Here is a 17,479-nt window from a genome sequence, read left to right on the forward strand (position 1 = left end):
CTTATCCCTTTCGACCCTAGCAACGCCCCTGCATAAGAGTAAGGTGACCGAAAGTCACCCAAAAAGCCTAGCTGCTGCACCCTTAAGTCCAACTGCTTCCACTTGACCAAAAAGCTATCTTACTTCCAGATGGTCACGTCGCTTCTGGTAATGATTGAATCAGGAGAGTTTCACTTTAAACCTTTTCCTTTTTCCAAAGCGAGCGCTTTACCATTTGAGCTAATTCCCCTCAGAGCAATCAAAAAAATGGCGATTTTCGACGTGGTCAAATTAGAAAAAAAAGATCACATTTGCTCTGTGGTGGCCTCTTTGCCCTACCTGCCGTTTAGTCGTCAAAATGCCTGGAATAGTGCGCTTTTCTTTTGAAGGCCCTACCTGGTCCTGCTCCAGTAAACGTGTGAGGAGTCCTGCATGCCGAATGACGAGTTGCTCAGAAATCAATGCACATTGGCACTGCCTTGTATTGACATTCTGCTACTTTCTGGCAAGGCGTTTTTTTTTTTTTTTTTTTTTTTACATTTTTTTCTCTTTAGCCCGGGCAGTACCAACTAGAAGACTTGAGGTTCCATGGTGTAATGGTTAGCACTCTGGACTCTGAATCCAGCAATCTGAGTTCAAATCTCGGTGGGACCTTGTTTTTTTTTACCAGCACCACACAAAAAAAGCTCGAATAGCATTCATATCTCTTGAAGGCCGGAAAATGACAGTTACTCTGAGCTTTTAAGGAACCATGGCAGCAAGTGGCCGGTTAGCTCAGCTGGTTAGAGCGTGGTGCTAATAACGCCAAGGTCGCGGGTTCGATCCCCGTACTGGCCAAGCTTTTACCCTTTAAGGCCTTAGAGGCATTTCAGGATTCTGCTTAGTCTCACAGACACGAATGCTGCAGGATTCTTGTGAAAGGGCAAACGAAATAGCTCAGTTGGGGATGTGTTAGACTGAAGATTTAAAGGTTCCTGGTTTGATCCCGGGTTTTGGCAAAACAGTGCTGTTGTTCTCTTTTGTGCACAAGGGTCAGGTGACTGAAAGTCACCCAAAAAGCCTAGCTGCTTCACCCTTAAGTCCACCTGCTTCCACTTGACCAAAACGCTATCTTCCTCCCAGATAGTCACGTTGCTTCTGGCGATGATTCCAATGGCCTGATCGACAGCACTCTATAATGCTATGTATTTAGCATTTTGATGTCCCACTGCGGACACGCTGCTGAATAAAAGAAAACTGTGACTTGATAGGGCTTTTGAAGGCTTGCAATGATATGTACTACACGGAAACCGGCAAAGCTGACGTAAGTAGTTTCGCTTTAAACCCTCAAGGTGCCACCAGCTTTGCAATAAAAGCCAATGTAAAAAGGCATGAAAACAGAGGTGGAGAATGCAGTCATTGTTCCCGCTACCTCTCGCATGCAAAGCGAGCGCTTAACCATTTGAGCTAATTCCCCTCAGAGGAATGAAAAATTGGCGATTTTCGACGTGGTCAAAATAGAAAAAAAAGATCACATTTGCTCTGTGGTGGCCTCTTTGCCCTGTCTGCCGTTTAGTCGTCAAAATGCCTGTAATAGTGCGCTTTTCTATTGAAGGCCCTACCTGGTCCTGCTCCAGTAAACGTGTGAGGAGTCCTGCATACCGAATGACGAGTTACTCAGAAATCAATGCACATTGGCACTGCCTTGTATTGACATTCTGCTACTTTCTGGCAAGAATGTTTTCTTGTTTTTTTTTGTTTTTTTTACTTTTTTTTCTCTTTAGCCCGGGCAGCACCAATTAGAAGACTTGAGGTTCCATGGTGTAATGGCTAGCACTCTGGACTCTGAATCCAGCGATCCGAGTTCAAATCTCGGTGGGACCTTGGTTTTTACCAGCACCGCACAAAAAAAGCTGGAATAGCATACTTATCTCTTGAAGGCCGGAGAATGACAGTTATACTGAGCTTTTTAGCAAACATGGTAGAAAGTGGCTGGTTAGCTCAGCTGGTTAGAGTGTGGTGCTAATAATGCCAAGGTCGTGGGTTCGATCCCCGTACTGGACAAACTTTTACCCTTTAAGGCCTCAGAGGCATTTCAGGATTCTGCTTAGTCTCACAGACATGAATGCAGCAGGATACTTTAAATGAGCAGCCGAAATAGCTCAGTTGGGAGAGCGTTAGACTGAAGATCTAAAGGTCCCTGGTTCGATCCCGGGTTTCGGCAAAACAGTGATGTTGTTCTATTTTGTGCACAAGGGTCAGGTGACTGAAAGTCACCCAAAAAGCCTAGCTGCTTCACCCTTAAGTCCACCTGCTTCCACTTGACCAAAACGCTATCTTCCTCCCAGATAGTCACGTTGCTTCTGGCGATGATTCCAATGGCCTGATCGACAGCACTCTATAATGCTATGTATTTAGCGCTTTGATGTCCCTCTGCGGACACGCTGCTGAATAAAAGAAAACTGTGACTTGATAGGGCTTCTGAAGGCTTGCAATGATATGTACTACACGGAAACCGGCAAAGCTGACGTAAGTAGTTTCGCTTTAAACCCTCAAGGTGCCACCAGCTTTGCAAAAAAAGCCAATGTAAAAAGGCATGAAAACAGGGGTGCAGAATGCAGGCATTGTCCCCGCTACCTCTAGCATGTAAAGCGAGCGCTTAACCATTTGAGCTAATTCCCCTCAGAGCAATCAAAAATTGACGATTTTCGACGTGGTCAAAATAGAAAAAAAAGATCACATTTGCTCTGTGGTGGCCTCTTTGCCCTGCCTGCCGTTTAGTCGTCAAAATGCCTGGAATAGTGCGCTTTTCTTTTGAAGGCCCTACCTGGTCCTGCTCCAGTAAACGTGTGAGGAGCCCTGCATGCCAAATGACGAGTGACTCAGAAATCAATGCACATTTGCACTGCCTTGTATTGACATTCTGCTACTTTCTGGCAAGGCCGTTTTTTTTTTTTACATTTTTTTCTCTTTAGCCCGGGCAGCACCAACTAGAAGACTTGAGGTTCCATGGTGTAATGGTTAGCACTCTGGACTCTGAATCCGGCGATCCGAATTCAAATCTCGGTGGGTCCTTGTTTTTTTACCAGCACCGCACAAAAAAAGCTGGAATAGCATTCTTATCTCTTGAAGAAAATGACAGTTACTCTGAGCTTTTTAGCAAACATGGCAGAAAGTGGCCGGTTAGCTCAGCTGGTTAGATCGTGGTGCTAATAACGCCAAGGTCGCGGGTTCGATCCCCGTACTGGCCAAACTTTTACCCTTTAAGGCCTCAGAGGCATTTCAGGATTCTGCTTAGTCTCACAGACATGAATGCTGCAGGATACTTGTGAAAAGGCGGTCGAAATAGCTCAGTTGGGAGAGCCTTAGACTAAAGATCTAAAGGTCCCTGGTTCGATCCCGGGTTTAGGCAAAATAGTGATGTTGTTCTATTTTGTGCACAAGGGTCAGGTGACTGAAAGTCACCCAAAAAACCTAGCTGCTTCACCCTTAAGTCCACCTGCTTCCACTTGACCAAAACACTATCTTCCTCCGAGGTGGTCACGTTCCTTCTGGCGATGATTCCAATGGCCTGATCGACAGCACTCTATAATGCTTTGTATATAGCGCTTCGATGTCCCACTGCGGACACGCTGCTGAATAAAAGAAAACTGTGACTTGATAGGGCTTCTGAAGGCTTGCAATGATATGTACTACACGGAAACCGGCAAAGCTGACGTAAGTAGTTTCGCTTTAAACCCTCAAGGTGCCACCAGCTTTGCAATAAAAGCCAATGTAAAAAGGCATGAAAACAGAGGTAGAGAATGCAGTCATTGTTCCCTCTACCTCTCGCATGCAAAGCGAGCACTTAACCATGAGCTAATTCCCCACAAAGCAATCAATAATTGGCGATTTTCGACGTGGTCAAAATAGAAAAAAAAAGATCACATTTGCTCTGTGGTGGCCTCATTGCCCTGCCTGCCGTTTAGTCGTCAAAATGCCTGGAATAGTGCACTTTTCTTTTGAAGGCCCTACCTGGTCCTGCTCCAGTAAACGTGTGAGGAGCCCTGCCTGCCGAATGACGAGTTACTCAGAAATCAATGCACAGTGGCACTGCCTTGTATTGACATTCTGCTACTTTCTGGCAAGGCCGTTTTTTAAATTTATTTATCAATCCATAATGTTATTATTATTAGTGATGGATTAAATTGTGACCCTTATATTATTGGTTTATTATTAGTGATGCAATCATGCGTGATCCATATTGTTTTATGCTTTGTGATTAGGGATGTATTATGCGTGAGCATTATTAGATAAGTTTTTGATTAGTGATGTTGTGATATGTGAGCGTTATTATACTATTTGTTTATAATTAATGACTGATGAATTGATCCTTCTATTTATTATTAGTGAAGTGATTCATTAATGTGTGAGAATAATGCACGGGCATTATTGTAACTATGATAGTAAATGATAATATAAAGTGAAGTAATGTATAATAACTGCATTAAAATGTTTGTAGTAAAACTGTACAGTGTGCTTGGTCGGCTAACATTAATCTTAACAAACAACGTCATATAACATCTATAACAATCATATAATAATTGTGTTGTTGTAATTAATGTTACTGTAATGGTTATTCATTTAAACCAACTTGTTATAAAAATACTTACTTTGTAATTGTTGTCCGAATTAATCCCCAACGAAATCTGTTAATACAGTACAAATCATGAATGTTATAAGGGCTCTGATTGGCCATAGCGTTCATTGTAACTCGGAACATGATTGGCTGCCGTAACCAAGAATAGGGTGATTCTTGGTTCCAGCTCAGGACAAGTTTGGCCAGCGTAACCAAGAATTAAAAAAAATCTTGGTTCCAACTCGAAATGTGATTAGCCGGTGTAACCAAGAATAACCACGAATTACAGGTGGCAGTATGCGCCACTTGCCCAGTCTGCATCAGCAGTGCTCATTAGCATGCTGCTTGGAAAGAGGACAAGGCTCGGTCAACATGCAGTTCCTTCAACGCTTGCTGTGCTTTCTTGTCATGGCAAGTTGTGGTGTCGATAGGATGCTCTAACACAGAGCATGTGACAGTCCCTCCCAAGAAGAACTGTGATCCAGGCTCTGAGACTTTCTCTTCTCCAAGAGGAGGTTGCAAATGTTAGTTATTTTTGTCAGAGCAGCTGCAGCACACCTGGGTGGAAGCCCACAGCTAGGCTTGATGGTCTAGCCTGGTGGTCTAGTAATTAGGATTCGGTGCTCTCACCGCCGCGGCCCGAGTTCGATTCCTTGTCAGGGAACTTCCTTTTCACCTCCATGGTGAACTTCGAGCAGTGGTGCCGATGATATCTTCGCAAAGGCAAGAAAGCGGCTCTGAGCACAAAAGACATCCTTTGAGCTGGAGTCAAACCTGGGACCTAAGAATTGGTCCTACAGTCCTCCACTCTACCAACTGAGCTATCGAAGTCTTATGTAGCTGTTCCACAACCACACCCTATAAGATAGCTGCAGTCCGACTGCTGGCCAAAAAAGATAGGAGCAAAAGAACTCAAGCCTTCCCATACCGGGAGTCGAACCCGGGTCACCTGGGTGAAAATCAGGAATCCTGACTGCTAGACCATATGGAAATTGCCACTTTTGAAACCCAGTCTTGGCACAAACTCCAGTTCTTTCTGATAGCTGGCACGACCCTGCTCCGCTTGAACAAGTGCCACTCATACACTTGCGCATTCTCTCATACACAGTTTCTTGGTTTCCATAACCGAGAATCTTCTGATCCGTAGTCATAAGCGCTAACCTTTGTGCCACTCTGTTCAGCACCTTGTTAGCACATTGCTTGAAGCAAGGACAAGGCTCTGTCAACCTGGAGTTCCTTCACCACACATTCTGCTTTGTTTTTTATGGCAAGAGGTTGTGTGGATGGGATGCTCTTATAGGATTCCTGACAGTCCCTCCATAGAAGACCTGAGATCCAGGGTCGGAGACTCTCTCCTTTCCAAGGGGAGGTTAAAAGTCTTTTGTGTCTCTGTGTCAGAGCACTTAGGTGTTGCTGCAGCTCAGAGACCTACAAGTGGAGGAGATTACACAGCAAGTTGGCTGGATGGCCTCTAAGGGGTCGGCAGTTATGCCAAACGTAGGCTGGGTTTGCGATTAATGTAGCTGTAGTAGACATTCATAAAAATAAAAAGAATTAAAACTGGTTACTCTGAGGTTGTGTTTAGGGTTGGGGTAGGTGTAAAATTGAATAAAACATAGCGGGTTACTGTGAGGTTGGGCCTAGGGCTGGGGTAGGTGTGATTTTAATAAACTGCAATAGGTTGTATTCTGTGCCATGTACAAGACATTGAATCAATGAAACCCTCATGGAGGTTTGTTACTGTGAGGTTGGGTTAAGAGTTGGGGTAGGTTTTGTTGTAAAATAGCAATCAGTTTTTTATTAATTTTGTCTCTTTTTCTTTTAATCAAACAATTATTTGTATTGGTCATGTAAGGGTCATATATTAACTGAACTTCTAATGTTGTGGGTGAGTGCTGTGCATACTAATTAGCATTTTTGCAGAAGTAGATAGATGCGAGTCCAAAATTAAATTCAGCTCTGCAGAAACTTCCTGTCTGAAGAGAGGTGTTAAAACTGAACACAGAACACAGAAAGATGTATACTTTGTTGTTGGGCAGAGAATTCGTAGAAAAAGAGGAAGTATGTCGAAGGGGCGGCCAATGGAGGACTGAACAATGACTGACAAGTGACGTTACACCAAAACTCCACCTGTTAAGATCAGTTGTGTATATATGCTGAAGTCAGGAAATGTATGTTAGTTGCGAACCTCTTGAATGTAATTCTTTTATTGCATTGGGGTAATGTAAACCAGAGCTCTGTCATCGAATTATTCATTTGTATCTAATATATTACTAATATTTTTAGCATTGAAGAAAACCCTCTCCAGACCTTTTCTTATTGAACACGCATGGAATTGGTAAGATATTCCAACAGTAGAGCATGAGACTCTTAATCTCAGAGTCCTGGGTTCGAGCCCCACGTTGGGCATTTCTGTTACTTTTCTCTCTCTCAGCAAACTTACATTAGGGTTCTTATAGCAGACCTTTTAAGACAAAGTTCCGCCTTTCTACCACTGTAGGTGATCTTTCCCTAAGTCTCTGTGGCTCAATAGGTTAGCGCGTTCGGCTGTTAACTGAAAGATTGGTGGTTCAAGCCCACCCAGGGACGATTTAGGCATTTTGCTGCCTTGCAACTGCTAACACGTGCACTGGGCATATATCCAGGGCCACATTCTGTCCAGCGTTACAAGATGAAATCAGGATTTAGCAGAAGATTTTCACGGGTAGGGAAGGTATAGGGAAGGCCAGTATGTGCTTATTGCAAAAAACGTGGTCATTTAATCAACAGCTGTTTTTTGTTGAATAAAAAGAAGCCTAAAACTGTGGCACTGGTAGAAAAAGTCTCAACATCAAACCTTTTTCAGTCAGGGTGTGTTGATTTGGAGATTTACTCACCATTTATAATGAAGGGAGTTGTTTCCTTGTCAGACAGTGATGTAAAAGTTCCTGTAACCATCTTGCGTGATACTGCAGCTTCTAGATCTATCATTCTACAAAGTGTGTTGCCTCTTTCTGATAAAACTTCGTTAAACTGCAATGAGATTGTTCAGGGATTTGGAATGAAACTTGTTAACCTGCCAATGCATTCTGTCCAGCTTGAGTCGGATCTGGTGTCTGGTCCAGTAGCAGTTGCAGCATGCACAGCTTTTCCAATAAAAGGAGTGGATTTTCTCTTGGGGAATGATCTTGCTGGGGGCAAAATCTTAGTGAGTCCTGAAGTAACTGCTGTGCCCTTTTTGTCTGAAGGCCCAGATGAACTGCAGGTGAAGTATCCAACAGTGTTTCCTGTATGTGCTGTCACTCGGTCAATGGCTAAAGCTAACTTGATAGACTCTGATGGCTTGGAGGATAGTTTTATGATAGATCTTGACAGAGAACCTAAAGTAGACTCTGATAGTGGCCCTGTTCTGAGTTCTCCATCTTCAGTCTCTGATTTTACAGAGTTGGATGGAAAATGTGAAAACTCATCAGCTGACAATGTGCTAGAACGTTCTGAGCTGTCTGAGAGCTTTAGTGGGGTTCGTATGTCAAAAGAACATCTAATTTCTGAACAAAGGAGTGATGATTCGCTCGTTTCTCTGTATGAATTGGCTGTCCCTGAAGAGAAGCTTATCGACAATGTGTCTGGTTATTTTGTCAAAAATAACATTTTAATGCGCAAGTGGACGCCATCTTCTGCTTCTGTGAATGATGGTTGGAGCACTGTAACACAAATTGTTGTTCCAAAAAAGCTTCGAGGTGAAATACTCAGTTTAGCTCATGACAACCCCTTAGCTGGTTATGTGGGTGTCACCAAAACCTATGATCGTATTTTGCATAATTTTTTTTGGCCAGGTCTAAAACGGGACGTGAAGTGGCATTGTAGAACATGTCATACTTGTCAAATAGCTGGAAAGTCAAATCCACCGATTCCACCTCAGGCCCCGTTTACACTAGAGCGTTTTAGTTTGAAAACGGATAAGTTTTGCTACGGTTACGCCAACCGTCCACACTACGCCGGAGTTCAAGAGCGCCGAAAACGGAGCGTTTCGAAAATGCTGGAGAGGCCGTTTTCATTCTGAAACGCTGCTGCTCCGTCTCAGTGTGGATGATGGAAAACGGAGACATCTGAAAACGGAGGCGGGGCTGCTGACATTCGCCTCTCTGATTGGGGCTTTTCCTGAATATTAAGTAGCCTAACACACACAGTTTAGTCCTCCATTCTCTCCTTGTAAGTTCAGACTTCGCAAGTTTGATCAAGGCTGCAGTCTCTTCTTCTCAGTTTGATATGGAAAAGCAGACTATACCGAGGACACGGGTAAATCTTCAAAGGGAACAGTGTACTTTATAACTTCATTCACATCACCCTGGCTACGTCGTTTCACTTTCTCAACAATAAAATGTAAACATGATTTAAGGAACTGCCTATTTTCATTTTAATATTAGCAACTTAGACAGCAGACATGTTGAGGCGTCGTGCTGCATAAGATGAGCGTTATCTTCACTGTGTGGATATTTATAACAAAACGGAGCCGATAACAACTGCCTCCTTTCAATTTCAGTGAAAATACGAAACACACCCTCTCTTTTGCTGAATATCAGTTTTAATAATCGATAATGGCCATTATAAAAGTATAACATACAATAAGTTTATACATTTATAGGAAATAAAGGCAAGCGATCAGTCAATATACAGAATAGGCTACGGTTACATTAATCATTAACTTATCTTTGCGCTCAGCCAACACGTTACCTGAGAAAAAATAATAGATTCCAATGACCAAAGTCAGGGAATATGTCGTTAGATAAAGACAACAAGATGAATGAAATATCCCGTTCAATAAATATAGTGAGATTAGATCCAGCGGGAGATGCTGGATGAGAAGTCCGACCAGCACAGCTCTCATCTGGGTAGATGGGCTCCAGCGCTTGCCCGAGAGTGTCTGTGTGGTCACGTGATGTGCGTTTTCAGCGTTTTGGTGTGGACGGAGAGCAGTTCAGAAACGCTGGGTAAAACGCGAGTGTGGACGCGGATCGTTTTCATTCTAAAACGCCGTTTTAAAACTAAAACGCACTAGTGTAAACGGGGCCTTACCCTTTATATCCTATTCCAGCTGTAGACTCGCCGTTTGATCATGTCGTGGTGGATTGTGTAGGCCCATTGCCTCGGACCAAATCTGGCAGTAAATTTTTGTTGACCATTATGTGCGCTTCAACACGTTTTCCTGAGGCCATACCCATGCGCAAAATTACGGCCACGTCAGTAGTAAAAGCACTGACCAAGTTCTTCTCACTGTTTGGGCTTCCCAAGGTAATTCAAACGGACCAGGGGACAAATTTTATGTCTCGTGTTTTTAAACAGGTCACCAATCAGCTGAAAATATCCCATAACTTTTCAAGTGCTTAACATCCTGAAAGCCAGGGCACATTGGAGAGATTTCATCAGACCCTTAAATCAATGCTTCGTGCATATTGCCTGGAGTTTGAAAAGGATTGGGATGAGGGTGTGCACTTGCTTTTGTTTGCAGCTCGAGAAGTGGTGCAGGAATCTACTGGCTTCAGCCCAGCAGACTTGGTGTTTGCACATAATATCCGTGGCCCTTTGAAATTGCTGCGAGACAATTGGTTGAATGAATCAGAACAAAAAAATATACTGGATTATGTTAGCTCTTTTCGGCACAAGCTACATCGTGCATGTGATCTGGCTAAACAGAATTTAGCAGTTGCTCAATCCAGGATGAAAAACTGGTTTGATAAGAACAGTGTGGACAGACAGTTTAAGCCGGGGGACAAAGTTTTGGTATTTTTACCGATTCCTGGCTGTAGCCTTCAAGCGAGGTATAGTGGACCTTATGTCATTGAAAAAAGGGTAAGTGATAGGGATTATGTGGTCGCTACCCCCAACCGTGTTCGTCATAGCAGACTCTGCCACATCAACATGATCAAACCTTATTATGATTGAAGGCAAATGATTCCTCACAGCTCTAAAAAAATAAAAACAGCTCCATCTATGCCTAACAATGAGTGTTCAACTGTCTCAAGTGTGTTACAGGTACAATCATTTTCCGGGTTGTCATCGGGTGCTGACAGTGCCATTGAGAACTCTGAGTCGCTGTCTGATCTTGAAGCTGGCGGCGACATTGAGAGTCCATCTGTGGCTACAGTTCAAGGATGTTTAAAAAATTCTGAGATGCTTGCTAATCTTGACTCTTGTTTTTTGCATCTTTCTGATCTACAGAGAACAGACATAATTAAATTAATTAAGTGTCATGTTTCCCTGTTTTCAGATGTTCCATCTCAGACTCATGTGCTGCAGCATGACATCGATGTTGGTGCTAATGCTGCGATTAAACAACATCCATACCGCGTCAACCCTGTGAAACGTCAGCGACTACAAAATCAAGTCAATTATATGTTGGCGCATGGTATTGCAGAACCTAGTATTAGCTCATGGAGCTCTCCCTGTCTTTTGGCTATGAAGTCTGATGGATCTGAACGTTTCTGCACAGACTGTAGAAGGGTTAACAATGTCACAAAACCTGACTTCCTCGTATGGAAGACTGTGTTGACCGTGTGGGGTCGGCTGTGTTTGTGACAAAGTTAGACCTTCTTAAAGGATTTTGGCAGGTGCCATTAACTTAACGTGCAAAGGAAATCTCGGCATTTGTTACACCTGATGCCTTCTTACAGTATACAGTAATGCCTTTTGGGGTACGCAATGCGCCCGCGACATTTCAGCGGTTAGTTAACTGCGTGTTGGGGGGAGTGCCAGGATGTGAGGTGTATCTAGATGACATTGTTGTTCATTCAACAACGTGGCAAGAACACATCCATCAGTTGACACAGGTTTTTGAGAAACTGACTGATGCCAATTTAACAGTTAATTTGGCCAAATGTGATTTTGCAAAAGCAACGGTAGTCTACTTGGGTAAGATTGTGGGTAGTGGCATGGTAAAACCAGTACACGCCAAGATTGAGGCTATCACATCATTTCCAGTGCCTTCCACACGTCGCGAATTACAGCGCTTTCTGGGAATGGCGGGATATTACCGTAATTTTTGTAAAAACTTTTCGACAGTAGTTTCTCCTCTCACCGACCTATTAAGTCCGAAGTCGGTTTTTAAATGGTCACCGGAATGTCAACATTCTTTTGAGTCACTTAAACACCTTTTAATGCATGCACCCGTCTTGGCGGCTCCAGTGTACGACCGTACATTCAAATTGGCTGTTGATGCTAGCGATGTAGGGGCAGGCGCTGTGCTATTGCAGGATGGGCTTGATGGAGTTGAGCACCCAGTGTGCTACTTTTCAAAAAAATTCCAGAAACATCAAAAAGCATACTCCACAATCGAAAAAGAAGCTCTGGCGCTGGTTTTGGCCCTCAACAATTTTGAAGTTTATATTGGATCTTCATCTTATCCAATAACAGTCTACACTGATCACAACCCTCTCATCTTTATTCATAGAATGCGTAATTCTAACCAACGCTTAATGAGATGGGCTTTGTTTGTCCAAGCCTTTAACTTGGACATGAAACATGTTGCCGGTAAAAATAATGTGCTGGCCGATGCAATGTCACGTATTACCATATGGTGATGGGTGGTGTTTATTGTCTTTTTGTTTTGTTTACCAGTCACCATTTTGGGGGTGGAGGTGTTGCGTGTGGCGTCCACTCCTGCCCTTAAAAATTAATTGATCTTGTTTGTCCTTTTCCCTTTTCAGTTTTCTATTGGTTAATCCGGTGGCGTCAGGCCTTTAAAACGAACGGAAGCGGACTTCTACGACCCTCATTCCTCCACGTCACCACAGTCTTTGACGGCTTTATTGTTGTGTTCTCCTTTATGCTTTCCTTTTGATATTTGTTTGGAGTGGGGAGCTCCAACCTGCTTTAGGTTTGTTTGGTTGTTCTTTATTATGTTGTTGGGCTCCCCATCTCTTGTCAATTTGGATTGTTTTGTTGGTTATGTTATATTAATAAATAATTTAGCTGGAGAACTTTGGCCGTTGTTTATTATGTTACGTTGTCTTTTGATCACGAGTCTTATTTAAGTTATAGGGACCGTAACACATGCAAACACAGAAATGCCAAGTGACCTAGCCTAGGCCTATTGAAAATGAAAAGGGTGGTCTGTATTGCTGGTGTATATAGGCCTGCAGTCCGCCAAGCCTGAGCGAATATTAAAACGTCAAATAACAGATACATTCCGCAAAATAACAAATAAATTAGGCCTTCGAACATAGGAAATATATTTTTTACTTTTTTGTGTGTGTCTGTGTGCGTTTTATATTTGCTATATGCTGTTGTAGCGCTTTGACATGTCTGCGTCTTTATTAGGGAAAACACAAGACATTTGCACAATATTCAAGTTAGTGCAGGCATCCGCTCCTCTGTAACACATGGAAATGCAAGAATAACAATGATTCTCGTTATAAAATATACTTATCTAAAGCTATACAATGCATGGCTACTTGTGGCCAATATCTGCAACTTGGTGAGAGCCAATCAAAGAGGTTTGATCAACATTCTGTTGGCTTTCATTTGCATACAGGAGGCGGGGATTGCCTATAAATATTCACCTCCCGCACTGTTTACTCGCAGATCACCTGTCTTGGTACACTTCATTCGTCCAGCTGGCAACAGTGTATATCGATATGGCCAGTCCTGCCAAGGCTCCGAAGGTTGAGGAAAACATAGTAGAGGGCTTTATACACAACGTGTCGCCCAGACGGCAGTCTAGGCGAAACAGCCCCTATTTCTCAGCAATAATTCAGAGCGCCAGAGAAGAATATCACAGAGTGGTGGTGTTCGCCATAGAGAAGCAAGTCGTGTTCAACTAAGCTGTGAGAAGCGGCAACGGTGTCCGTCTGCGCAACATCAGACGCAGCCTGAGTAAGCCCGACCTCACCCTTCTCGCAGATCAGTTTTGACAGCAGCACGATTTGTGCTGTGGCAGCGAGGCTGCCTCGGTTTGACTAACGGCGCTCTTGCTTTCTGTCTAGGTTTCTTGGATCCGTAGGCTTCAACGTCGTCTGCTCCGCGAACACCAGTGTGGAGGCTGCCAACCTGCCGTTTCTGCGCTGCGCACCCCCAAACTGCAAGAAGATGACCGTGGCCGAGGTCAAGGCGCTCGGTCCCGGGCAAAAGGTGAGTGTTGTTGCAGTTGGTTTGAGGCACCTGCAAAGCGGACAGCGGACTTAACCTGTCTTTGTGTCTTACAGGTGGGAGAAGTGCGCGCTTGAGTTCAGCGAGAAGGATGCATGAGCAGGGTGGTCAGCGTCAACGGCGCTGACTGTGAGCTGAATGAGTTGAGGGTCAGCTATGTCACTGGTGAAATTAAGCTGACGCTTTGGGACACCTACGTCAATGCGGCTGAGTGCTCCAGATCCTACTCCTTAAGGAACGACGTGACGCCTAGGAGAGAAGGGTGCATCTGTCTCACCACAGGTTCCTCCAACATTGTGGAGGAAATCGCTGAGGTGGAGGAGAGCAAAGGGCAGGCAGCCAGAGGCCAAAGTTCTAGTGGTTTGACGTGTCTGTGTGTTTATTAGGGGGAAAAAATTTATTTGCACAAAGCTCGAGTTAGTGGACGTGTTTGTCTTGCTTTAACACATGGAAATATGAGAATCATAATGATATTCTTGATACAATGTCTTCCCATCAACATATATAATGCAGGGCTACACGTGTCCACAGATTTTCTTTTGAATGTTTTTTTTTTTTAATCATTATTATTATTATTATTATTATTACAATACTGGCCAGGGAAAAGTTGTTTTAATTTAAAAAAAAAAAGTAAAACAAACTTTGCAAACCAAAACAGAAAAAAAGTAAATCTTTACTTTTAAACTTATTTCACTGTTTTATTCACAACTTGTTATAGTTAAAACGTCTTGCAGTATTTTAGACCTTGCTTATTCATTCATTTTCTTTTGGCTTAGACTGTTTATTAATCTGGGGTCACCACTGTGGAATGAACCTTCAATTTATACACCATATGTTTTATGCAGCGGATGCCATTCGTGCTGCAACCCAACACTGGGAAACGTTCATGCACACTCCTTCACACACATACACTACAGTCAGTTTTAGCATATCCAATTCACCTGTTCTCGTGTCCTTGGACTTTTGAGGGAAACCGGATCACCCGGAGGAAACCTAGGCGAACACGGCGAGAACAAACATGCAAACAAAGAAATGCCAAGTGACCCAGCCGAGGCCTATTGAAAATAAGAAGGGTGGTCTGTATTGCTGGTGTATATAGGCCTGCAGAAATATTCCATCTTTACATCAGCTGTTACAATGATGCTCTCCTTCGTCTCAAAGTTCTGCCTTATCTTTATCTTTATGCCTTATATCCATTGAATTGTCAGCACAAACTGCAATCGTACTTTGTGCTGTAGCCGACAGACACTTACAGTATGGAGCAAAATCAATGCCAAAAGTCTTGAATTAAAAAGCTTGTTGAATATCACAAACTGAAAAAAATAATACACCGTATTAACAAGTTCTTGCATTTTAATGACTTGAATTCCAGGGTTTGTATTTTTAGGTCCTGAAATTTAACATATCTGTTTATTTAAGCTGTGAATATTTCAACGAAAAATATTTCAAACACCTTTTCATACTTAAAAATTCAATAATTCATATTCAGTTTTCAGATTTCACTTACAAAATATTCAATACCCTTTAAAAATGCAATGTATAATATTCAAAAGGTCATTTTCAGTTCATTTTATTTCAGTTCAAATATTCGCTTCCATAAATTCAGTGGATCAAATTCGACTGTTAAAATTCAACATTACATCCGGGAACCGCAGGAAAAGCAATAGATTGCAGATTGAAGATCGCCAGCTGCTCTAGCTTTCACCAGCAGGTGGAGATGGAATAATGTAAGATTTTTAACCCAGTAAACAGGCGAGAAAAAGGCTAATAAAGGCACAACAGTAGAATTTAATATTAATATCAATGCTTTGGACATTATAAATGATAAAAAGTATGAGTAAAATGAGTAAATGAGGTTTTAGTCATCTATATTTGCCCTTATGTAACGGAAGCCAGCTGGTGATCGCGTGAATCTCAGTCCTCGGATCCAGTGACAGACGTTGTTCTGCAATCTTATCGGAGCTTGTCTCCCATGCCGGCTCGCTCCCTGCTCGGACCGGTGCAGTTACTTGCACATAAACCGTCTTTTGATGAATATGATGTTACACATTGTCTATCTTTATTGACTCTTTCTTCCATAGACCCGAAGTATTATATTGAAAGAATATAAACGTAAGAGAAACAGGAGAGGAAATATTATAATAATACAAAATAGATAAACATTGACAGGGCTAAGAACAATTACGAACAAAGATATTCAAAAGCAGAGAGATTTTCTTAGAATGTTACATAAAACAGTTTACTTGGAACTGTTAAACAGAGTTCAGGTATGATTTAAGGTTGGTTATGGATGGGGCGTGTAATTTAAAACAATTTAACATAACGTGCGAATGCATTAAAGGAGCGTCTTCAGTTATTCACACAGAACCGTCTAATATGGCATAACTATAAGGAGTAATGTTTGCGCTGTTTTAACGCAGCTATGTCAGGATTGGGATAGGTTATACATTTTCATCATTTAAATTATTATTATGATTGTTAATATTATTATTGTATGACATGTATTTGGGCTATTGCTCTTAAATAAGTCATCTGGGATTCTAAATTAATATTTCTATTTATCCTTTTTTATCACTCTGCCTGTCTTTCTCTTCTTTTTTTTCTAATTTTTGTGGTTCTGCCACGGTTAAACGTTTGCAAAATGTCTTAGTTTGTCCAGAATATTGTTTTATTGTTATGTAGCCTATAGGCGAGAAAAATGTATTAACGCAAATGTGGCAATGTCGCAGCCAATTATAAGTCATAAAATGAGTCGTCTGTGGTTTGATAATAGGCAGTTATAACTGACTTTAATTTGTTTTCAGTATCAAATAAGAAAACCGTTATTTATAACTTTTCAGCGACCGTTTGTATTTTATGATTAGCAATGTTGATCTTTTTTGCAGTTATTAAACATATACACTTATTTAAACTGGTTTAAATTTAATATAGTTGTCACTTCAGCAAGTTTCATAAGATTAATGTTTAGAATGCGTGGTTTGACATGCGTGGTTGAGGGGTTCCTGCAAAGCAGCTCAATGTTCATCCTCATGGGGTATTACTGAGCTTTAATCGCCATCTACTGGAGAGAATGTATTTGCTCAATTATACTATTAACTCTTTTCTGCAAGTCTGTTTTATGATTTCACAAAGTCAAACCATTATGTTTTTATTTTATATTTTGAGATGATCATATTTAAATAAACAATTGCTAGGGTAGCTAATAGTTTCTTTTTTTCTTGTTATTTAAAAAAAATCAGTAGCCTATAAAATCATAATTTTTGCTTGACAAAGTTATTGGTTTAGCATTCGCGATGCAGTTTTGCTAAATGAGTGTTGGATACTCATAAGCTCACACTAGTTAAATCAATTATATTATCAGAAATGACAGATATAAGAAATCCATTAATATTCATCACTCTTTTTACAATTATACAAGCAACATTTTGCGCTGACGTCAGCTCCACTTTCGGAAATGGTAAACAGCGAGGTGTTATTCATATAAGCCCAAGCATGACATATGTCATGATTAATATAATAATCGAAACACTCTTGTAGGCTATTCTTAAGCTTGGCCAAATGTCATGACTTTCACTTTCACTTTACATTATTATGCACAAGCCCAGATATCATGTGAAACTTCGGAAGAATTCCCATCATATATTGGCAGCCATCCAGCATCTCTTAACCAGTTTGATGTGCGGCGCTGGCTCTGACCGGCCACCGGAGCTCGTGGCCACTCGTTTGACTTTGTCGTGTGCAAGCCGCACAGCACATGCATAAAAACGTCAATCATTTCAT

The 17,479-nt window shown here is 41.9% G+C and overlaps 7 non-coding genes across 7 annotated transcripts; all 7 read left to right on the plus strand.

Annotated features, from left to right (window-relative positions):
• The first annotated feature begins 561 nt into the window (after window positions 1–561).
• Window positions 562–633, plus strand: trnaq-cug (transfer RNA glutamine (anticodon CUG)). Its single transcript has one exon. It is a non-coding gene; the product is annotated as a tRNA-Gln (tRNA).
• A 109-nt stretch (window positions 634–742) lies between these two features.
• Window positions 743–816, plus strand: trnai-aau (transfer RNA isoleucine (anticodon AAU)). Its single transcript has one exon. It is a non-coding gene; the product is annotated as a tRNA-Ile (tRNA).
• A 954-nt stretch (window positions 817–1,770) lies between these two features.
• On the plus strand, window positions 1,771–1,842 carry trnaq-cug (transfer RNA glutamine (anticodon CUG)). Its single transcript has one exon. It is a non-coding gene; the product is annotated as a tRNA-Gln (tRNA).
• Window positions 1,843–1,948: 106 nt separating this feature from the next.
• On the plus strand, window positions 1,949–2,022 carry trnai-aau (transfer RNA isoleucine (anticodon AAU)). The gene has a single exon. It is a non-coding gene; the product is annotated as a tRNA-Ile (tRNA).
• Window positions 2,023–2,109: 87 nt separating this feature from the next.
• trnaf-gaa (transfer RNA phenylalanine (anticodon GAA)) lies at window positions 2,110–2,182 on the plus strand. Its single transcript has one exon. It is a non-coding gene; the product is annotated as a tRNA-Phe (tRNA).
• A 953-nt stretch (window positions 2,183–3,135) lies between these two features.
• trnai-aau (transfer RNA isoleucine (anticodon AAU)) lies at window positions 3,136–3,209 on the plus strand. The gene has a single exon. It is a non-coding gene; the product is annotated as a tRNA-Ile (tRNA).
• Window positions 3,210–3,297: 88 nt separating this feature from the next.
• Window positions 3,298–3,370, plus strand: trnaf-aaa (transfer RNA phenylalanine (anticodon AAA)). The gene has a single exon. It is a non-coding gene; the product is annotated as a tRNA-Phe (tRNA).
• Window positions 3,371–17,479: the final 14,109 nt, after the last annotated feature.

The sequence above is a fragment of the Danio rerio genome, chromosome 4, assembly GCF_049306965.1.
Source record: "Danio rerio strain Tuebingen ecotype United States chromosome 4, GRCz12tu, whole genome shotgun sequence".
In the NCBI taxonomy this organism is placed as follows: Eukaryota; Metazoa; Chordata; class Actinopteri; order Cypriniformes; family Danionidae; genus Danio; species Danio rerio.